This window comes from Bos taurus, chromosome 6, assembly GCF_002263795.3.
Source record: "Bos taurus isolate L1 Dominette 01449 registration number 42190680 breed Hereford chromosome 6, ARS-UCD2.0, whole genome shotgun sequence".
NCBI classification, from domain to species: Eukaryota; Metazoa; Chordata; class Mammalia; order Artiodactyla; family Bovidae; genus Bos; species Bos taurus.
In genome coordinates this window covers 91,448,588-91,468,906 of record NC_037333.1, presented here as the reverse complement: position 1 = coordinate 91,468,906, position 20,319 = coordinate 91,448,588, and the positions used below count along the sequence as shown (strand labels likewise).

At 43.9% G+C, this 20,319-nt stretch overlaps 1 protein-coding gene across 4 annotated transcripts in view; it reads right to left on the bottom strand.

Annotated features, from left to right (window-relative positions):
* SHROOM3 (shroom family member 3) overlaps window positions 1–20,319 on the bottom strand; it is a 329,119-nt gene that overhangs the window by 178,467 nt on the left and 130,333 nt on the right. For 2 of the 4 annotated variants that reach the window (XM_010806188.4, XM_059887304.1), the window contains exon 1: window positions 1,628–1,815. The gene's annotated coding sequence lies outside the window, so the exon portion shown is untranslated. 4 annotated transcript variants of the gene reach the window in all.

Genomic DNA, 20,319 nt, shown 5'->3' with positions numbered 1-20,319 from the left:
TTTATGACTCTGAGGTTATTATGGACAGTGAAAATTTTTAAGATAGTGATTAGGGTTGAGATGGTATTTATCCCTCCCTATACAGCAATGACTTATCCTTAAACCAGGAAACCAACTTTGATTTATACATTCTCTAGTTTGTAATTCATAGGTGAAGGTAGCATTTTGAACTTGAACTCAATGCTAAATATTCAGTATTTATTTAACTTTCCACATTTACTTGTCCTTTAATCCCTTCAATATTTATAATTCACTTAATATCTACCTACCAACTGATCTGATTTTTCAATCATCAGCAACCATCTGTACTATGGGGCACATACATTATATTTTAAATGATTCTGTAGACTTGCATGATGATCACATTTCAACCCATGGGCAATGTCATTTCTGATGCTTCTATTCATCAGAGCAGCATTTTTAGTATTTATATTTAGTATTACAAATACACTGATCTTATTACAGGAAAATGTCTTTATAAAGAATAGTTAGCTAACAGCTGAGAAAGATGGAGACTTCCGACTGCCTATAAATAATGAAAGAAAAAAAACATATTTCAGGATGATTAACATAGATCTTGAGTACGTGGTTTCTGAATGTTTATCGCCTTGCTTTTCACCACCTCTGTCTGTTCTATTCCTGTTTACTGGTTAAATGGAATCATTTAGAAGTGGGGAACAGCTTCCTCCTATCTTTGAAATTAATATGGTGGGGAAAGTAGCCTCAGAACCTCTTTGGATTTATAAATGGATCTTCACCCATATACAGAAAGTTTTCATTAAAAAAAATAAAAATTTTCTTCCTTATCACAACAAGCAGGCAAGGGTGTAAGCGTTTGTCCACACCACTAGTCATTTTACGAACCTTGGGTTACTAAACCCTACAATAAGAGTATGCTGACACCAATCCAAGAGGAAGACAGGATGGCCCCGAAGTATCTGTCGATCAACATAAATGTACATAAAATGAAGTCATAGCAGAGCTTAAGCTTAATCAGAATCATGGCTTAATATTCCAAAGCATCTCACTGTGACTCAAAGTTAAGTCCTTCTGTCTAGAATTTGACTTTCTCTGGAAAATAAAGGTGAGGGGAAGTGAGCCAAGCAGTACAATCAAACCCCATGCTGGAGTGAAAGTCACTAACTCCTCCGTGCTGAGCAAGCCTTAAAAAGAAAAACTGCTTTCCTATCACAAGAGGAAAAAGTTAAAGACAGCTTTAAAAAGAAGTGGGAATGAGAATTAAATGATAGCTCCTAGGATTGCACGGTTGGGAGGAGCCTATGGCACAAGCATATACATTTGTTGGCCTTGATGAAAAGTTACTTTATTCTACCATCACTGGAGCGCCTCATCAAATAGGAAGGAGTGCACAGTGAGGTGCCAGCTGCCTGCAAGGGTGACAGTGGTTTGTCAAGTACCCACCCCCTCACCATGAACATCTTTATTTCTGCCTTGGTATCATTTTGCCAGCACATCTGACACTCAAATCACTTACAAATTTCACCATAAGAGCCTAAACTGAAACAACTCCCCAGACCTTCTTTAGTTTACCTGCCCGATACAAGCATTTATGTCGAATTAAATGGAGAAATCCGGTCGAGAAATACCTGGTTTAAAAAGGACTTACCTTAAGGAAGTCTAAGCCGGCATTTCCACTGTCCTTGATTATCTGTTGGACATCTTCGTCCAGCATGACACGGGGCCAAGCCGGCGGCCCGAGGGGGCTCAGGGGCCGCGGGGAGGTGACATAGAGACACGAATCCGGCCCGGAAAGAATCCCGGGGAAGCAGCTCCGGGAAGGCGAAGGCGAGAGCTAAGACACAGGTGTCAGACACCACCCAGGCACCTCCGCTGGGAACCTGCAATCAGGCGGCTGCCCTGATTAGCCAAGTACAAAAGGCAGTTCGGATTACTGCCCTCCTCCCAGCCAATCGCCGGCCGGCCTGCCTGACAGCGGCGGGCACCCTGATGTCAGGGGAAGGACACGCGGCCAGAGCCCAGAACCGGTTTCTGGAGTGGCCGCGGGCACGCCGGCCCCGGGCAATCGGGGCCCGCGCTCTGCAGAAGCTGGCTCGCAGTTGCAAACAGAGCTCGTGGCAACGGGTAAGCCCTCTCCTGCCGGTCCCCACAGAACCACGATGCGAAGACGGTTAAATGGAAGGGAAGGACGATAGAATGAATGGCGCTGGGGGCGTCACTCATAGGGCGCCCCTGTCCGCTCTTCCTCCCGCCCCTTGCCAGTCCCCACTCGGGTTTCTGGGCAGCTGAATAAGTTCAATTTTTAATTAGCTATAGTTTTTGCAAGCAACAGTTTCTCACAGAAACTAGGAGGAGTGGAGGGAAACTCAACAGAAAGGACTATCTTTCTATTGTCATTGTTTCCGAAGCATAACGTTCAATACTGTTCAACCCTGGCAGACAAAAATTTATAAAAGGCCGTTCTCATAAAAAAACAAAGCAACAGCAGTCAATGTAGTACACTGGAGTGCCACGCGGCTCACCTTTGTGTGTGCAATCTTGGCAAAAAGAATTTCACTTAAACAGATCATCTGAGCCTCTGAAGCAGCAGGCCTCTGCAGCTGTATGGAGAAGCAGTGCTTGATTCAAGTTTCGGTATTTGCCCCAGACTGTAGGGGTCAGCTTAACAGTAACCATAGACACAAAGAGAGAGAAAAGGAATAGGGCACACAGAAAGAGAAAGACTCCAAGTGTGTCTGCATTCGTGGCTATGCAAATGCATTTTCATTAGTTTACGGCCGCCATGTGGGAAAAAACAAACCATGGATCCACATGTAATCTGCAAACCTCCTTGCTACAGAAACTTTAAAAGACGTCCGGATTCTTTTTTTAGATGTGGAAAGAAAGAAGGAAAGGGAGCATACACGCACGCATGCACACGCACGCGCACACACACACACCCCATTCTGACATCACAGGGGGCATTATACTCTAAACACAGTAGTCATCTCTACTCCAGACACCAAGAAAGTCTGAAGCATCCTTGAGGATGTCAGTACATTTCAAAGGTGAGACTAACTGTATTTAGAGATTGTTCCTGTATTAACTAGCAGGACTGTCCCTCCAGAATGCTCCACTTGAATTCCAGAGCTATTTCTATTCCTATAATATGAAATCTAAGGAAACAGGATTGAGGCAGGTGTGAGATGGGAACAGAGGTGGGAGTGGGACAGAGAACCCTCTTTCAGGAGAGAAAGCTCCTCTAGATCTTACACCTTGGATGCATTCCTTTGAAAGTAACCTTTTTTTTCTTTGCAGAAGACAAAATTCTTTTTATCTTCTTTAAAAACCTTTAATTTTATTTTGGACTATAGCTGATTAACAACGTTGTGATCGTTTCAGGTGGACAGCAAAGGGACTCAGCTATACATAAACATGTATCCATTCTCCTTCAAACTCACCTCTCACATAACAGGTTGCCACGTAACACTGAGCAGAGTTCCCTGTGCTATATAGTAGGTCCTTGTTGGTTATCCGTTTTAAATGTAGCAGGGTGTACATGTCCATCCCAAACTCCCTAACTGTCCCTTCCTTCCACACTCTCCCTCTTCCCCAGGAAGGCAAAATTCTTATCCCAGTTTCATGTTTTCTTCCTCGACCCCACAGCCTCCCCAGACACCACAGCTACTCTCTATCACAGCTACTCTCACCAAACCAGAGTTCAAGGGCAGCCAGGCCACAAAATTCATTTTGAATGTGTCAAATTTAACAACCTGCTACTGCTGCCCAGGCACTGGTCTTTCCAGTGCACATGACAAATGGTTCTACTTGACATGTGTTTTTCACAACCAGCCATCTAGTACGGGAATGCCATGCCCTCCACCAGTGGAACATTCCCACTGATATAAAAGAGCCAGGAGTCCACCCCCTCTTCATTTCACCAGTAATTTTTTTAGTCTAGTTCTGCACAACCTAAGCTCACTTCAAACCTACTCCCATTCAAGCTGCCTGTGACAATATGCTCAACAGATTAGTGGCTCCAGGAATTATGTCATTGCATATGTCCTCCTGGGTGACACGTTACATTAGGAGAGATGATATCATTACGTAGTTCTTTAGAGAAACTAAAAAGAGCAGGCAAGTAAAGAGAAAAGATTGTACTGAAGCAATCAAATCACCTGTCCGTTCACAAATTATGAGATGGATAAGGGAACCATTGTTATATTTACAAAGAATGAATACCTATGTAGTATTACACTGAACCATACAAAACTATCAGTATTTGACAATTTTTGGTAGACTACGACGGCAATTTCATGTGATTCAACCTGTAGCGGAACTATAGTCAAATACTATATAACTAGGACTTAATTCTGTGACAATGGGTGCTATGTTGTATTCTCTAACCATCGCAATTCTATAATGTAACACTGTGATTACCGTTACAGTTTTACAGATGAGGCAAGGGAAGCTTGGGGAGGCTAAGTAATGCATTGAACACCTCACAGCTAGCAAGCATTGGAGTGGGGATTCAAACCCTGATCATCTGCTCACAGAGCCTATACTTTGAACCACCCCCATCTCCCCATTACGAAGGAAAATTTGAATTCTGACTGTGGCATTCACTAGCTTTGTGACTCTGGGCAGATTATTACAAAACTTCTCTAAGACTCAGTTTTCTCTCCTCTGAAATGGGATTGACAAGAAACTTACCGGATATGAGGACAGAACGTGCTGACGTAAGCAAAGCACGTAGCCTAGAGGAAGAGCTCAAATGTTACCTCCTTGTGGTGGAAGGGACAGGACAGTCACTCTGCCACCTTCACCAGGACCTGAACTGACAGCGCACGGCGTGTTCTCATCACCCTTCGGTGGCGCAGCGGCCACTCACGGGCAGAAGGACAGTGCAGCCTGCGTGCTCGCGTCTGGAAGCGCCGCTCTTCGGATTCAGTGATGGTTACTCTGGCAAAGAGGAAGTCCTTCACGCTGGACTGTGCAGCAGCCCCCCACCACCCCCAATCTGGAAGAGAGACTCTCCACGCCATGTTGGTCCCCCAGATCTGACTCTCAGCCCCGTCTTGTATTTCCTGCTCCCTCTACTTCAGATTTCTACTGAAAATCTGCAACACTTTCACCGACACCTTAGACTTCTCATTTATCCTCTCTTAGCTTCTTTAGCAATCAGCTGTAGAGGGCTAGGCAATCCATGCTGAAAAGTACTGATGATCCAACCTGAAAGTGGAGCTGTAGAACCCGGGAGGCGGGAGGCTTGACTTTTGGCTCTGCCACTTACCTGCTAAGTGACCCTGAACGAGTCATTTTTTATTTCTGGGTTCTAGTCTTCACTAACCTAGAACATTGCTAAGTTTCTTCCCAGTACTAATATTTGTGGTGAGGAGGAAAAAAAGAATATACTAGATGAGTTTTTGAAGAAACGTGAGTTTTCCTTTTTCCTTTTCTCCAAGAGCTAATAGCTCATCTTCTCAGGCACATCCTGTTTCCTTCTGATTACCTTTTAAACACCCACAGGCAGGAGGATTTTCTGTCACTCTGTTGATAAACTTCAGACCTAGATATTTAATAGATGGCCTTGATTTCAGAACAGCAGACTGCCATGGTATTTGTCCTTAATGATTCATACATGTCCTTGTAGGGTACTCGTTTGTGGTTAGAGATGGGGGTCTATGGAGAGAAAGCCTCACTAAATAATGAAAAAAATGTAGTTTTCTTATTTTCAACTTCTTTGGGTCTGCATCTGTGCTTAACAGTTACACTGTTCTCCAGTAGTTGCAAGGTAGACTCATCCACTATGTCAGGTAGATTTGACGCCTATTGGGCACTTACTTGCCTATACTTTTAAGGCACAGCCCAGAAGCTCAAAGTTCTTTCACGGAGTATGATTTTTAGAATTAGATGTTTGTCCTCAATAGCCTGTGATAAACCATAATGAAAAAGAATGTATACAAATGTATAATGGAATTATGCTATACAGCAGAAAGTAACACAACATTGTAAATGAACTATACTTCAATAAAAGATAAGATGAAATAAATAATAAAGGCATTTCCCATAATCTACCCCCCACTGCCGCAAAATTTATCCTCAATACTCCCAGGAGGAATTGAAAGAATTTTATGAATGGAAGAAATGGAAGCAGACACTTGTCCTCTGGTCTGCTTGCTTTCCACAGAGCACTCACCACCTAACATACTGCATACTTTACATATGTATAATGTTCATTATTCCTTTTTCTGCTCATAGGATGTCAGCTCCATGAGGACAGAGGTATGTCAGACCATGGCTGAGTCCCAAGCACCTAGAGCAATGACTGGTCACATATTAGATGCTCAATAAATAAACTTTGTAAAATCATGTAAGTGATTCAGGTTAAACTGTGCCCTATACATCTCACTTCTAGAAATCACACTGTGTCATCAGCAAGAAGAGTCATGATACAAAATATCACAGCTAAGGCGAGAAAAGTGAACAAATGTGGGTTCAGAAGCAGTCTAGTCCAATTCTGCAAATTCCCACATAGAGATTCCAGACTGAAAGAAAACTGGGCAGTAAGCCTAGGGAGAAACTTAATAAGCTCAGTTTCTTTTTTCTAGTCCATTTTCCTTCAATTTCATGGGAAATTGTATTTGGTGGAGAAAACTCCCAAGTGTGTCTAAAGGAGTCAGATCCTGAAGGACACGCCAAGGGAAGTGCACACAGAGCAGCTGAGCCCTGCTCACTTTGTGTTCAAGTGAGCATTTTTCAATCCCAATCTGACTGAATGTTGACATCAAGGTTGATGAGTAATGCTCATAGGCCTCTGAGTGTCACAAAAGATGTCAGTTAAGTCCGAAGTGTTATAACGCAATACCTTTCCTGTACAATAATTGCAGGACACAAATCATTTATGATACAGAAATCAGAAAGCATGATATTTTCTCATTGCTAACATGACTGATGAGAGTCACCTTTCTTGCATTTAAATCTCTCTCCTTCTTTTGTGCTGCCTCTGACCACAGAGACCAAGAGGCCTGGGTTATCCTATCACTCTTAGTCTTTCTCCTGTCTTCACGTTCTCTAATTCTTTGGGGGGAACCAAGGTATTTCAGCACAAGAATATTAGTGGTCACAAGGTAGTAAATAAAGGTATTGGGCTTGGGCATCCCTTCAAAGTCCCAATATCCCCAGTGGGGAATACCAAGCTACCATTTAGTGCTAAGAATAACAGGCAGAGGAATTACATTTGGGTTCACATTTTACCCTTGAGGATAAAAAGAAAACTCTGGAAAAGAGCATGCTGAACACAAATTACAGTATTCTTTATTATTATTTTTTTTTACTTTTTATTTTATATAGTAGTATAGCCAGTTAACAATGTTGTGATAGCTTCAGGTGAACAGTAAAGGGACTCAGCCATGTGTATACATGTATCCATGCTCCCCCAAATTCCCCTCCCATCCAGATTGCCATATAACATTGAGCAGAGTTCCCTGTACTATATAGTAGTTCTTTGTTGGTTATCCATTTTAAATATATCAGTGTGTACATGCCTAACCCAAACTCCCTGACTATCCCTTTCTTGCATCCTTTCCCCCTGGTAACCATAAGTTCATTTTCTAAATCCAAATTATGGTATCCTTAAAGACTCATCATGGGCTTCCCAGGTGGCTCAGTGGTAAAGAATCCGCCTGCCAGTGCAGGAGACACAGGTTTGATCCTTGGGTTGGAAAGATCCCCTGGAGAAAGAAGTGGCAACCCACTCCAGTATTCTTGCCTAGGAAATCCCATGGACAGAGGAGCCTGGCAGTCTATGGGGTCACCAAGAATCAGACACGACTGAGCCCACATGCATAATGACTCATTTAAATCTCTAGGAAAATTACACAGCTAAAATGAAAACAATGAGTAACAGGCAACAATACAGACATATACGTATTTATCAGCAGTTTCTTAGCAGGGTGCTTATTTTATATCAGGGAGAATATGAAGTACTTGACATATTTTACCTCTTCCAACAACCCTACTAGGGAGGTACTATTTTTATACCCACTTCATAGGTGAAGAATCTGAGGCACCAAGAGATTAAAAACTTGCCAGGATCACAAAACAAACAAGTGGTAATAACAAGGTTTGAACCTGGGCAGCCTGATTTCAAGGAACATGCTCTTAAACACTACTGTCTACGCCAGATCTGTCGTGACTTAGAAGTGGGATGTGGATGGCATGGACAATGTCGAGGAGTTTGGGGTATTTTTCCAGCCGCCAGATTTCTCCCTAGGGAGACTATGACATACCGCCCCCAGCCACATATCAGCTGAGTATATCAGTTGAATGGCGCCAGCCAGCAGTAAGGAGAGAGGCTGTCAAGCAATTAGCCTGATGATAATTTGGTATAATAAAACCTGCTTTAAATCATAATTTAAACAGACAGTGTGGAGAACATTCTTCCTTTCTCTTTCCTAACCCTCCATCTTGTCTACAGTCTCAAAAGGCAGTTTGAATCACACTGGGGCTGGCAAACCCACCCTTCTGGAAAAAAGAAAAAAAAAAATGTGACAGAGACACATACAGGCAGGCAGGCAGCACAGTGTGCGGTCTACTTGGGTACCTTTCCAATGGACTACATGGCCTCCTCATAAAAATTAGCAAACGATGTGCTTTCTTGTTTAATCGCTAAGTCGTGTCCAACCCTTTCAATCCCATGGACTGTAGCCCACCGGCTCCTCTGTCCATGAAATTCTCCAGGCAAGAATACTGGAATGGGATGCCATTTCCTTCTCCAGGGGATCTTCCCAATCCCGAGATCAAACCCAAGTCTCCTGCATTGGCAAGCGGATTCTTTACCACTGAGTCACCAGGGAAGACTTCTTAATTCTTCCACAAGAATATGATAAATTTCAGTTCTTAATCAGGAGCAAAATGAAACTTACTGTATTCAGTATCTGACTAGGAGTTCATGCTTCACATTATAAGGATTGGTGGTGGTGGTTTGAAGGCTGACATTAAGTATCTAGGTTCTTTGATTTTTAAAACAATTTAATGTTAAAAGAATCTGCCTGCAAGACAGGAGCCACAGGAGTTATGGGTTCGATTCCTGGATCAGGAAGATCCCCTGGAGGAGGGTATGACAACCTGCTCCAGTATTTTTGCCTGGAGAATCCCATGGACAGAGGAACCTGGCAGCCTACAGTCCATGGGGTAGCAAAGAGTTGGACATGACTGAGTGACTGACACTTTCACTTTATCTATATTTACCTAATTTCCTGGGCTTATGAGAACACTGTCGTGTACGAGTATAGTGTATGAATATAGACAAGAGGCATATTTAGATGTTGAAATTTGGATTTGGACTTTTTCTCTCTCCCTGGAAATTTGTGCAGCGTGGAAATGGGATTAGAACAGTGGGAGCTACAGAATTTGCTACAGGGGGGGCTCCCTGGTGGCAAGTGGATTGTGTAGAGGTTGCAGGGAACTTATCTTGAAGCTGCGGTCTGCATAGTAAGTTCACTGTTTTCACTTACACCAGAGCCATTTTCTAAAGATCCTTTCAGTCATCCTTAACAAGATTGAGAAAACATCAATGGTTTGTAGCAAGGAATATTATTTTATTGGGTGGGCAACTAATGCAAATTACTGGGAGGTGGAAAGGGGAATTAAAGCTCCACTGTCTGCCAATACCACCCTCGAGTTGCCACCTCTAGAGAGGATGGGCTCATTCACCTGATGCCAAATGACTGGAAGAGTAGCAACAATAAAGGGAGCTAGAAGGCTACCTATTCAAACCTCCAGACAAAGCTCTCCCAGTGGCTCATCTTTTCAGCAAATGGGGAAAAGCTGATGGTTTATCATTACTTCTCATGTAGAATGATACTATATGCAAAAATTCCCAACACTATATATATAATCTTTTACCTCAATAGCCACAGTGAGACTGACTATTTAAACTCCAGAATCAGATTGATTGGATCAATTTCTTCATCTACTTATGGTAGTTCAGAAACTCAACTGACATCTGGTGAAATACCCAAATTTATAAGGAACATCTGTTTCCAGATTGAGATCTGAACTCTAACATCCAGGATTACGTTCCACGGATAACCAGTTCAGTCAGGCATGTGACCTTTCCTCGAATCAATACCTGTTACTTAAGAACTTAAGCCATTTTTAACTCTGTACAGTTCAGTGGTTTTAAGTGCAATCATGTTGCTATGCAACCATCACCAGTACCCTTGTCCAGAACTCCTTTTGCCTTACAAAACTGAAACTCTGTACCCATAAAACAATAACTCTGTCTCCCTCCCCCAGGTCCCGTAACCACTATTCTACTTTTCGTGTCTCTGAACTGGACTACTCTAGGTATCTCATACAAATGGGATCATAAGTATCTGTCTTTTTGTGACTGGCTTATTTCACTTAGTGCAACATGCTCAAGATTCCTCAATGTTGTAGTATGTCCAAATTTCATTCCACAGTCCATAGGGTCGCAAAGAGTCAGACACAAATGAAGCAACTTAGCACACACACGTGTGTACATTTGGTTCGTTGAATAAGCCTTTAGGCTTGGAAACTGTAAGAGAGGGAATAAGACAATTTGCTGAAATCTTAAAGCTGTGGTTCTTTAGGGTACATCAGAACCACCTGGAAAGCTTGATAAACCATTAGTTGCAAGGTTAACACCCCAGCCTTTTGGAGGAGGGCCCCAGATCTTGCACTGCATAGCAGGTCCTGGCTAGTGACCACACTTTGGAGAACTACTGTAATCCACCCAGGGTTGAGCCTGAAGGATTCCAATTACCAAAGACTTCCCATAGTACAAAGTAGCATAGTGTCACTTTACACTTACCATTCATCTGTTGATGGGCACTGGGTTGCTTCCAGGTCATGGCTGCTATAAACAGTGTTGCTACAAAATTGGGTACATATATCTTTTTGAATAAGCATTTTCCTGCCTTAGACAGGAGATTTGGAGTTATAGAGGGAAGGAAGCATAGAGCAGAGTAAGAAATAGCAAGAAAGTCCAACCCTTGCCATTCTAGGGCATTGTAGGAATGTGGGAGAGACTGGTGGTAAGTCATACAGTGAGAACCAAGTTCAGGTTTCACGTCTCTGGTCTCAGGGAGAACAGGGCATTCATGCGAAGAAAGAGAGGGGAATATCCAGGGTGTGAAGGAATCTTGGCTCTGTTGCTCCACTAGAGACTCCAGGAGAAGGTCACTGTAAAGGAAGCCTGGCTCTGCTCAATTTAGATGGATGTTGGATGCCATTCCAGTAGACTTGGAATGAGGCAGCTATGGTGGGTGAAATGGGTGAGATCATGCTGGAGTGGACCCCCGGGCTAGGGGATGTTGTGATGGAGAATTTAGCAGATGCTAAGGTGTTTGAAGCTAATGGAAGCAAGACTGCCTATGCCAGTGGGAGGTTGCCAGGGCTCTCCAGGGCATTGCCGAGGCCAACACTGACCATGGATTCACCAGCTGCAGAATTCTGCCATGGAGTTCAGCAGTGACAGGCAAGACTGCAGACAGAGCCTAGCGAGCAGGCAACAGTGTGTCCAAAGACCCGTACTTGCCACTGCCACACCCCTAGACAGTATTTTGGTGAAACAGTTGGGCAGTGAAGACAGAGGATGACATCGAAGAGAGGGAGCATTTTATGTTAAAGCCTGAGAAGTACCTCAATGGACTGATTATTCAAATGATTAGATCAGGATAACTTTTAACTTGACTAGGACTAAAATTTATTGTTTCCTTGCTAACCAGCAAGTGTGAGATTGTGAGGAACATCAGATTAAGTTTTGTCAGAATAAAAGGCAACCCTTGTACACTGTTGGTAGGAATGTAAATTGGTGCAGCTACTATGGAAAACGGACTGGTTCCAAATTAGGAAAGGAGTATGTCAAGGCTGTGTATTGTCACCCTGCTTATTTAACCTCTATCCAGAGTACATCATGCGAAATGCCAGGCAGGATGAAGCACAAGCTGGAATCAAGCTTGCCAGGAGAAATATCAATAACCTCAGATATGCAGATGACACCACCCTTATGGCAGAAAGTGAAGAACTAAAGAACCTCTTGATGAAGGTGAAAGAAGAGAGTGAAAAAGTTGGCTTAAAACTCAACATTCAGAAAACTAAGATCATGGCATCCGGTCCCATTACTTCATGACAAATGGATGAGGAAACAATGGAAACAGTGACAGACTTTATCTTTTTGGACTCTAAAATCACTGCAGATGGTGACTGCAGCCATGAAATTAAAAGATGCTTACTCCTTGGAAGAAAAGCTATGACCAACCTAGACAACATATTAAAAAGCAGAGACATTACTTTGCCAACAAAGGTCTGTCTAGTCAAAGCTATGGTTTTTCCAGTAGTCATGTATGGATGTGAGAGTTGGATTATAAAGAAAGCTGAATGCAGAAGAATTGATGCTTTTGAACTGTGGTGTTAGAGAAGACTCTTGAGAGTCCCTTGGACTGCAAGGAGATCCAACTAGTCCATCCTAAAGGAAATCAGTCCTGATTATTCATTGGAAGGACTGATGTTGAAGCTGAAACTCCAATACTTTGGCCATCTGATGTGAAGAATTGACTCACTGGAAAAGACCCTGATGCTGGGAAAGGTTGAAGGCAAGAGAAAGGGACAACAGAGGATAAGATGGTTGGATGGCATACCAACTAGATGGACATGAGTTTGAGCAAGCTCTGGGAGTTGGTGATGGACAGGGAAGCCTGGAGTGCTACAATCCATGGGGTCTCAAAGAGTTGGACACAACTGAGTGACTGAACTGAACTGAACTGAACTGACTATGGAAAACAGTATAGAGTTTCATTAGAAAACTAAAAATAAAACTATCAGATGATCTAGCAATTCCACTCCTGGGTATATATGCATAAAAAAATGCAAACACTAATTTGAAAAGAAACACACAATCCCAATGTTCATAGCAGCACTATTTACAATAACCAAGACATGGAAGCAAACCAAGTGCCCATCAACACATGAATACATGACTGGATTAAAATGAAGTGATATATATACATACAATTACTCAGCTACAAAAAAGAATGAAATTCTGCCATTTGCAGCAATGTGAATTGACCTAGAGAATATTATGCTTAGTGAAGTCAGTCAGACAGAGAAAGACAAACACTTTAGGCAATGGCAACCCACTCCAGTATTTTTGCCTGGAAAGATCCCATGAACAGAGGAATCTGGCAGACTACAGTCCATAGGATCACAGAGTTGGACATCACTGAGCATGCATGAACATAAGTGGAATCTAAAAAAAAAAAAAAAATTCCCAATGAATGAATGTATACACAAAACAGAAACAGACTCATAGAAAACAAATTTGTGGCTACCAAACAAGAGGAGAGGAGAGACAAAGTAGGAGTATGGGGTCAACAGTACAGCTGCTGCTGCTAAGTCGCTTCAGTCATGTCCGACTCTGTGTGACCCCATAGACGGCAGCCCACCAGGCTCCACGTCCCTGGGATTCTCCAGGCAAGAACACTGGAGTGGGTTGCCATTTCGTTCTCCAAGAACAGTACAGACTACTATACATAAAATAGATAAGCAACAAGTGTACACTGTATAGCACAGGGAATTACACTCATCATCTTGTACTAACCTGTAATGCGATATAATTTGCAAAAATATGGAATTACCATGCTGTACACCTGAAACTAGCACAATGCTATAAGTTAACTAGACTTCAATTAAAAAAAAATTTTAGATAAAGAACCTACCTGCTTTTTTCCCTGTATATCTAAGTTGTAATGTGACTAGGGTTGTTAGATAAAATCAGGGACATACTTTTATTAAAAAATTATTTGCTCATTGAAATTCAAATAAAGTGGGCATCCTGTTTTCTGATGTGCTCAATCGGCCAACCCTACATGGGACATACTATTGCATGTATATGACTTCCCTAGTAGCGCAGATGGTAAAGACTCTGCCTGCAATGCAGGAGACCTGGGTTCAATCCCTGGGTCGGGAAGATCCCCTGGAGAAGGGAATGGCAAACCACTCCAGTATTTTTGCCTAGAGAATTCCATGGACAGACCATGGGGTTGCAAAGAGTCTGTCACAACTGAGCGACTCACACACACCAAACACTGCATGTATACATATGGGGATAAAGTTATTAGAGTGTCCCTGCATCACACTGCATACTTCAACCCAGGAATCTAACCATCAACAGTCTTATTACTGCGCCAACTGAGGGCAACTGACAGAGCTAAACCCAGACTTGCATATACTGGGTTTCAAGCTCATGTTAATATTTCAGGAACAGTCAAGTAGCAGAGAAAAAAAGTTTAGGATAAAACCCACCCTGCAGACAATTCTACAAAGAGGCAATCCATCCTGAAACATACCCATCACTTTCTTTACACTATATTCAAATGAGGATATTCACATCTGAATTATCACAATACAACTTTTGGATGATTTCCAAAGTTGTGAAACGAACGTTTTTATTAAACTTTTTATTTTGTTTTGGGGTATAGCCGATTAACAATGTTGAGGTAGTTTCAGGTGAACAGCAAAGGGATTCAGCCATACATATACATGTATCCATTCTTCCCCAAACTCCCCTCCCATCCAGGCTGTCACAAGTTCATGAAATGAGCATTTTAATTATACTGTCAAGATAGCTGATGTATCTTCTAACCCTCATCCCCAGGGCCCACCATCACTGGCCACCAAGGCTTCCTGCTGACTACCAGGAGTCTTCAGGGGGCTAAGTCAGCCACATAGGCTGAAGGGCCAGCATCAACCTTACAAGGATGACGTCACCTTCTGTCCATGATTGCTGCTGCTGCTGCTAAGTCGCTTCAGTCGTGTCCGACTCTGTGCGACCCCACAGATGGCAGCCCACCAGGCTTCCCCATCCCTGGGATTCTCCAGGCAAGAACACTGGAGTGGGTTGCCATGATTAGAAGGCGTCTAATGACAAGATCCACCTATCCATGTGAAAGTGAAAGTCCTCAGTCATGTCCAACTCTTTTCGACGCCATGGACTATAGAGTCCATGGAATTCTCCAGGCCAGAATACTGGAGTGGGTAGCCTTTTCCTTCTCCAGGGGATCTTTCCAACCCAGGGATTGAACCCAGGTCTCCCACATTGCAGGCAGATTCTTTACCAACTGAGCTATCAGGGAAGCCCAGGAAAGTGCTGATCAATTGTCACAGAGATAACAGCATTGGGAACACATTCCTTTATGGTAAGATACTGATCATCTGCGCGATCACTTTTAAAAATATGAATAATAGCTTTATTTTCGGAGAAGGCAATGGCACCCCACTCCAGTACTCTTGCCTGGAAAATCCCATGGATGGAGGAGCCTGGTAGGCTCCAGTCCATGGGGTCGCTAAGAGTCGGGCACGACTGAGTGACTGACTTCACTTTCACTTTTCACTTTCATGCATTGGAGAAGGAAATGGCAACCCACTCCAGTGTTCTTGCCTGGAGAATCCCAGGGATGGCAGAGCCTGGTGGGCCGCCGTCTATGGGGTAGCACAGAGTCGGACACGACTGAAGCGACTTAGCAGCAGCAGCAGCAGCAGCAGCTTTATTTGTGTACTTGTGCCCAGTTGCTAAGTTGTGTCTGACTCTTTGTGATTCCATGTACTGTAGCCTGCCAAGTTCCTCGTCTACGGGATTCTCCAGGTAAGAATACTGGAGGGGGTTTCCATTTCCTCCTCCAGGGGATCCAACCAGTCCAGAGATACAACCAGCATCTCCTGCATCGGAGGCAGATTCTTTACCACTGAGCCACCTGGGAAGCCCTGCTGTTTTGTATCAGTGTAAGATGATATTGTTCTCTCAAAGGACTTCAACTGTTCTATGTCTTTGGAGCTTTGCAAGTCATCCGCCTGCAAGGTTCTGAGGGAGCAAGAAATGGAAAGGCAAATTTGAATGACAAACCAGGAAAGAGGTGTAAAGGAACAATTCCTAGGAGAGATTCGAGAGAGATGGGATGGGGTGTGCAGAGAACAGTGGGTACTGAGATGGGGAGAAGCAGGGGGCTTCATTAGGGTGCTGGCTAGAACAGAGAACAAATACAAACTGCATCTTCTTTGGAAGTTGGGTTAGTCCACCCTGCAATGGACAGAGTCTTCTAGGGCTATGGCTAAGTACTCACAAGTTTAGCACTAGCATTCAACCTCATTTAGCAAGCATCTGCTATTTGGGAGAGAACTGATAAAAAACGGTAGATGTTCCAACATCTCAATATTAATCATGTATTTTAACCATTGAAAAATTATAAAACAAGACTTTCCTGGTGGTCAAGTGGTTCACAATCCACCTGCCAATGCAGGGGACACAGGTTTGATCCCTGGTCCAGGAAGATTCCACATGCCGGGAGGTAACTAAGCCCATGCACCACAACTGCTGAAGCCCAAATGCCCTAGAGCCCGGGATCCACAAGATAAGCCATTGCAATGAGAAACCCACGCATGATGAGTAGCCCCCACTCGCTGCAACTAGAGAAAGCCCATGCGCAGCAACGAAGACCCTGTGCAGCCTATATATGTATATAATAGAACAAACTGTGATTGGAATCAAGTTACGGGGGTCTTTTGCTTTGTTTAGAAAGAGTAAAAAATGATATGCCTGTATTCATATCATAATAACCATAAAACCTCCGTCACTTCTCCCTTCTTGCTGTGTTGTTTCTATTTTTATTGGCATGTGGACTTGCTCCCATCAAATGAGCTAGACAAGATGGGAGGGTTAATTTATTTAAGGGAATGTGGATAAACAATGCTGAGAAAACAAAAGGCACCAGTGAGTACTGTCTTTAAAATAAAACAAATAAAAGTGGTGATGGAACCCAACCGTGGTTGCCCAGGGGCTGAAGAATTCATGCTGGTATGGGGGTTTGAGCAACCACAGAAAACCAGCTCGCCTGCTCCTCTGAACACCTACTGACTCAAAAGCCTGGACGTTCATGTAAGACAGGCTGGAGCTCAAATTCAAAATGTGTTCCCTTGGCCAGGCTACCCTATGAAAAAGTTTGTTTCCTCTTCCATATAATAGAGTAATAATAATACCTATTTCAAACACATTACATTTATCTTGTGCTTTATTTCTATTCTTATTACATCAGCTCCACCTGGGATCATCAGGCATTAGATCCTGGAGGTTGGGGACCCCTGGCTTAGAACATCCAAAGCTAACAGGTGAAAGCTTGTTAAGAATTATTTCTTTAGAGGTGGCAGGCTAACTAGTAAATCAAAATTGATTCCTAGAGATAACATTTTGCATTTGACACAAATTAACCCACTTCTTCAGAACTTACTAAAATCTTACAAATATGAAGGCTCGGTGGGCCAGTTCAGTCACCTCATGTATATTCAGTGTCAAGTGTCCCCATACTTTTATCCCATGTCCTTAATTTTAAAATGTTAATTCCAAGAAATTTTCATTCTAATACCACTCATGTCATCTGCATTTAGGGGAAAGGATTGGGGTGCCATGAACTATGACACAAAAGAGGAGACCTCTCACTATTGCAGGACTGTTCCAAAACAAAATCAAAGACAAGCCTTTTCTGAACATTCTGCTGAAAGGTCTGGAAGTTACATTTGCAACTCTATGATGTCTCGTAAACTCACAAGTGTGCACAGAGGAAAAATGAAAGACAGATTAAACAAAGGAAAACACTGTGGGTCTTACATTTCTGAACGTGAGCTTATTTTTCTGTTTGTTAGGATCTTGTGGAATGACTTGGAGTTTCTGACCTCTGCCCCTGATTTTGAGACAGTGATGGAAAGGGGATGAGGAGTCACGAAGCAAAGGTTGAAAGGGCCCCGAATCCAAACACACTCATGGGGATGCAGCAGACACCCAGAGTTCCCACAGGCCCCCGAGGGCCCCCAGGCCTCATCCAGTCCGCACTGTTGTTACGAAGGAGTCAGATGGGAAATTGTGTAAACAGAGTGACGCAGAGGCCATTCCTGCTTAGTGACCTGGACCAGGAAGACCTATTTTTAGAAACTGCTGCAAGCCATCATGCCCTTGGACAGAAGGCAGACCGAACACTATTGCTATTTTTGAACACTACTGTGCACTGGGGTTGTGTTCAAAAATGTTTGTGAAAGAGCTCCGAGAAGACAAAAATCATCTCCAGTCTCTATTTAAGGTTGAAAATCTGAATTTTGAATTTCACTTACACACCACGGCCAAAAAGAGGCATGGAGCTAGTCTTTCATCTCGAGGAATAACCATGGAATCGCTCAAATTGACACTGATCCCATCATTTGAGGTTCAGTGTGGGCCAAAGAGACAAAAAAAGATCCACAGGAATGACTTCACAGCCAGAGGAAGTCTGCAGCGCGTCTCCCAGCAGCGCAGGCTGTGTGCTTCAGGGGACGTTAGAATCACTTGGCCAGTTCGCTACAAAAACAGGCTCCCCCCCTGCCCCAGACAGTCTGATCTGGGGGATGCAGGGATTTGCATGTTAAACAGGCACCACAGCTGATTTTGATGCAAGTTGTTTAAATGTGTTTCACACATTGAGGAATTGTTATGGGAAGATGACATGATACATGAAAGATGATGAAGAACGAGAGGGGAGAATCATCACATAAAACAGAAACACACCAAATTATCAGTTCCTTGCACCGAGGAAGGAAAAGCCATAAGATGAAAGGAAAGAGCCTGGCCTTGGAGTTGTCACAGGGGCCCTAACACGGCTGACTTGTGTGTAAGCAAGCTTGGCTTCTCTTCCTAATTCTGTGTCTCTGGTCCTGGAATTTAGGTGGTAAAAATTCACCTGCAATACAGGAGACCCTGGTTCAGTCTCTGGGTTGGGAAGATCCCCTGGAGAAGGGAGCAGCAACCCACTCCAGTATTCTTGCCTGGAGAATTCCAGGGACAGACCATGGGGTTGTAAAGAGTCAGACACAAGTGACTTTCACACTCATTTCCATTTCTGGGTGCCTCGACTTCCATAAAGCAGGCAGCAGTTTCTCCAGAAAGATCCCTCGGGGGGTCAGGAAAGGTGCTTTGTCAGTGACCTCTGACCCCCACCATCCTAAAATTCTCTTCCATCTACAGTCAGCAGCAGGTGACCTTTTCCCCTTGCTTTCTTCTTCTGACAAATTCGATTTCAGTCCGGTTTGGGTTTAACTTTCACTGGTGGGAAACATAAGCCCATCCCTGCTCCCTGAATCACGCTCTCTTGCCACATTTTCTGGACTCTGGGGCAGGGAAATTGGGCGAGATGTAAGGAAGAAAGCACTTCTCTTAGTGAAGGATGCCTCCTCTCACAGGCACTGGTTTCACTGGCTGACTGAAGGGAGGCGCGGCAAGCCCAGGGCCCACGTTTTTCCTTCACACGTATGGTCTTTATTATCCCAGCCTTCATACAAAGCAACAATGATCGTCTTCACTTCCCAAAGGAAACAAAAGGAAAGCAGGGGGCGAAGGCAATGGGCCCAGCCCTCCCAGTAAGGGGCAGGCTGCTGACCAAGTCCTGCTCGATTGGCAGCCAGTGCCCATAACCACTGCACAGCACTGCCGTGGAACAGGGGACTGAAAAAGGAGTCCCAGCCTCCAAATGACAGGTGACAGCAGAGGCCCTGACCCTGGTGAGGCTTCACTGGGGACCTAGGAAGCGTCACCAAAGTTGGGCTCCCAGGACCTAACCCCAAGGGAGGGCTAGAGAGCTACCTCACCCAGAGAAGCACGGACTGGGGGTGCACGCAAAGGGAGGAGGGAGCCGGTCAATCTCATTTTCCAGAGGGGAGAAAGCCTTCAAACAGGATCCTTCTTTGGTGAAAGGTGTGGTCAGTTTGGTGATGAGACTCTTGACCATAAGGGAACAGGGGTGGCAGCAAGAAGGAAGGAGCTCAGCCTGCCCACTGCAGTGAACTCTTTTCTTTTTTTTTTTTCTCAATTTAAGCATGCATGTGTAGGTGCTAAGTTGATTCAGTTGTGTCCAATTCTTTGTGACGCTATGGACCATAGCCCACCAAGCTCCTCCGTCCATGAGATTCTCAAGGCAAGAATACCGGAGTGGGTTGCCATGCCCTTCTCCAGAGGATCTTCCTGACCCAGGATCAAACCTGCATTGGCAGGCGGGTTCTTTACCACTAGCGCCGCCTGGGAAGCCCTTTCTTTAAGCACAGAGGTTTATTGGGTCACACAACCAAAAGGCTAGGCCCTGACTAGATCAGGGCTTCCCAGGTGACTCAGTGGTAAAGATTCCACCTGCCAAGCAGGAGATGCCAGTTCAACCCCTGGGTGGGGAAGATCCTCTGGACAGGGAAATGGCAACCCACTCTGGTATTCTTGCCTGGAAAATACTATGGACAGAGGAGCTTGGCAGGCTACAGTCCATGGGGTTGCAG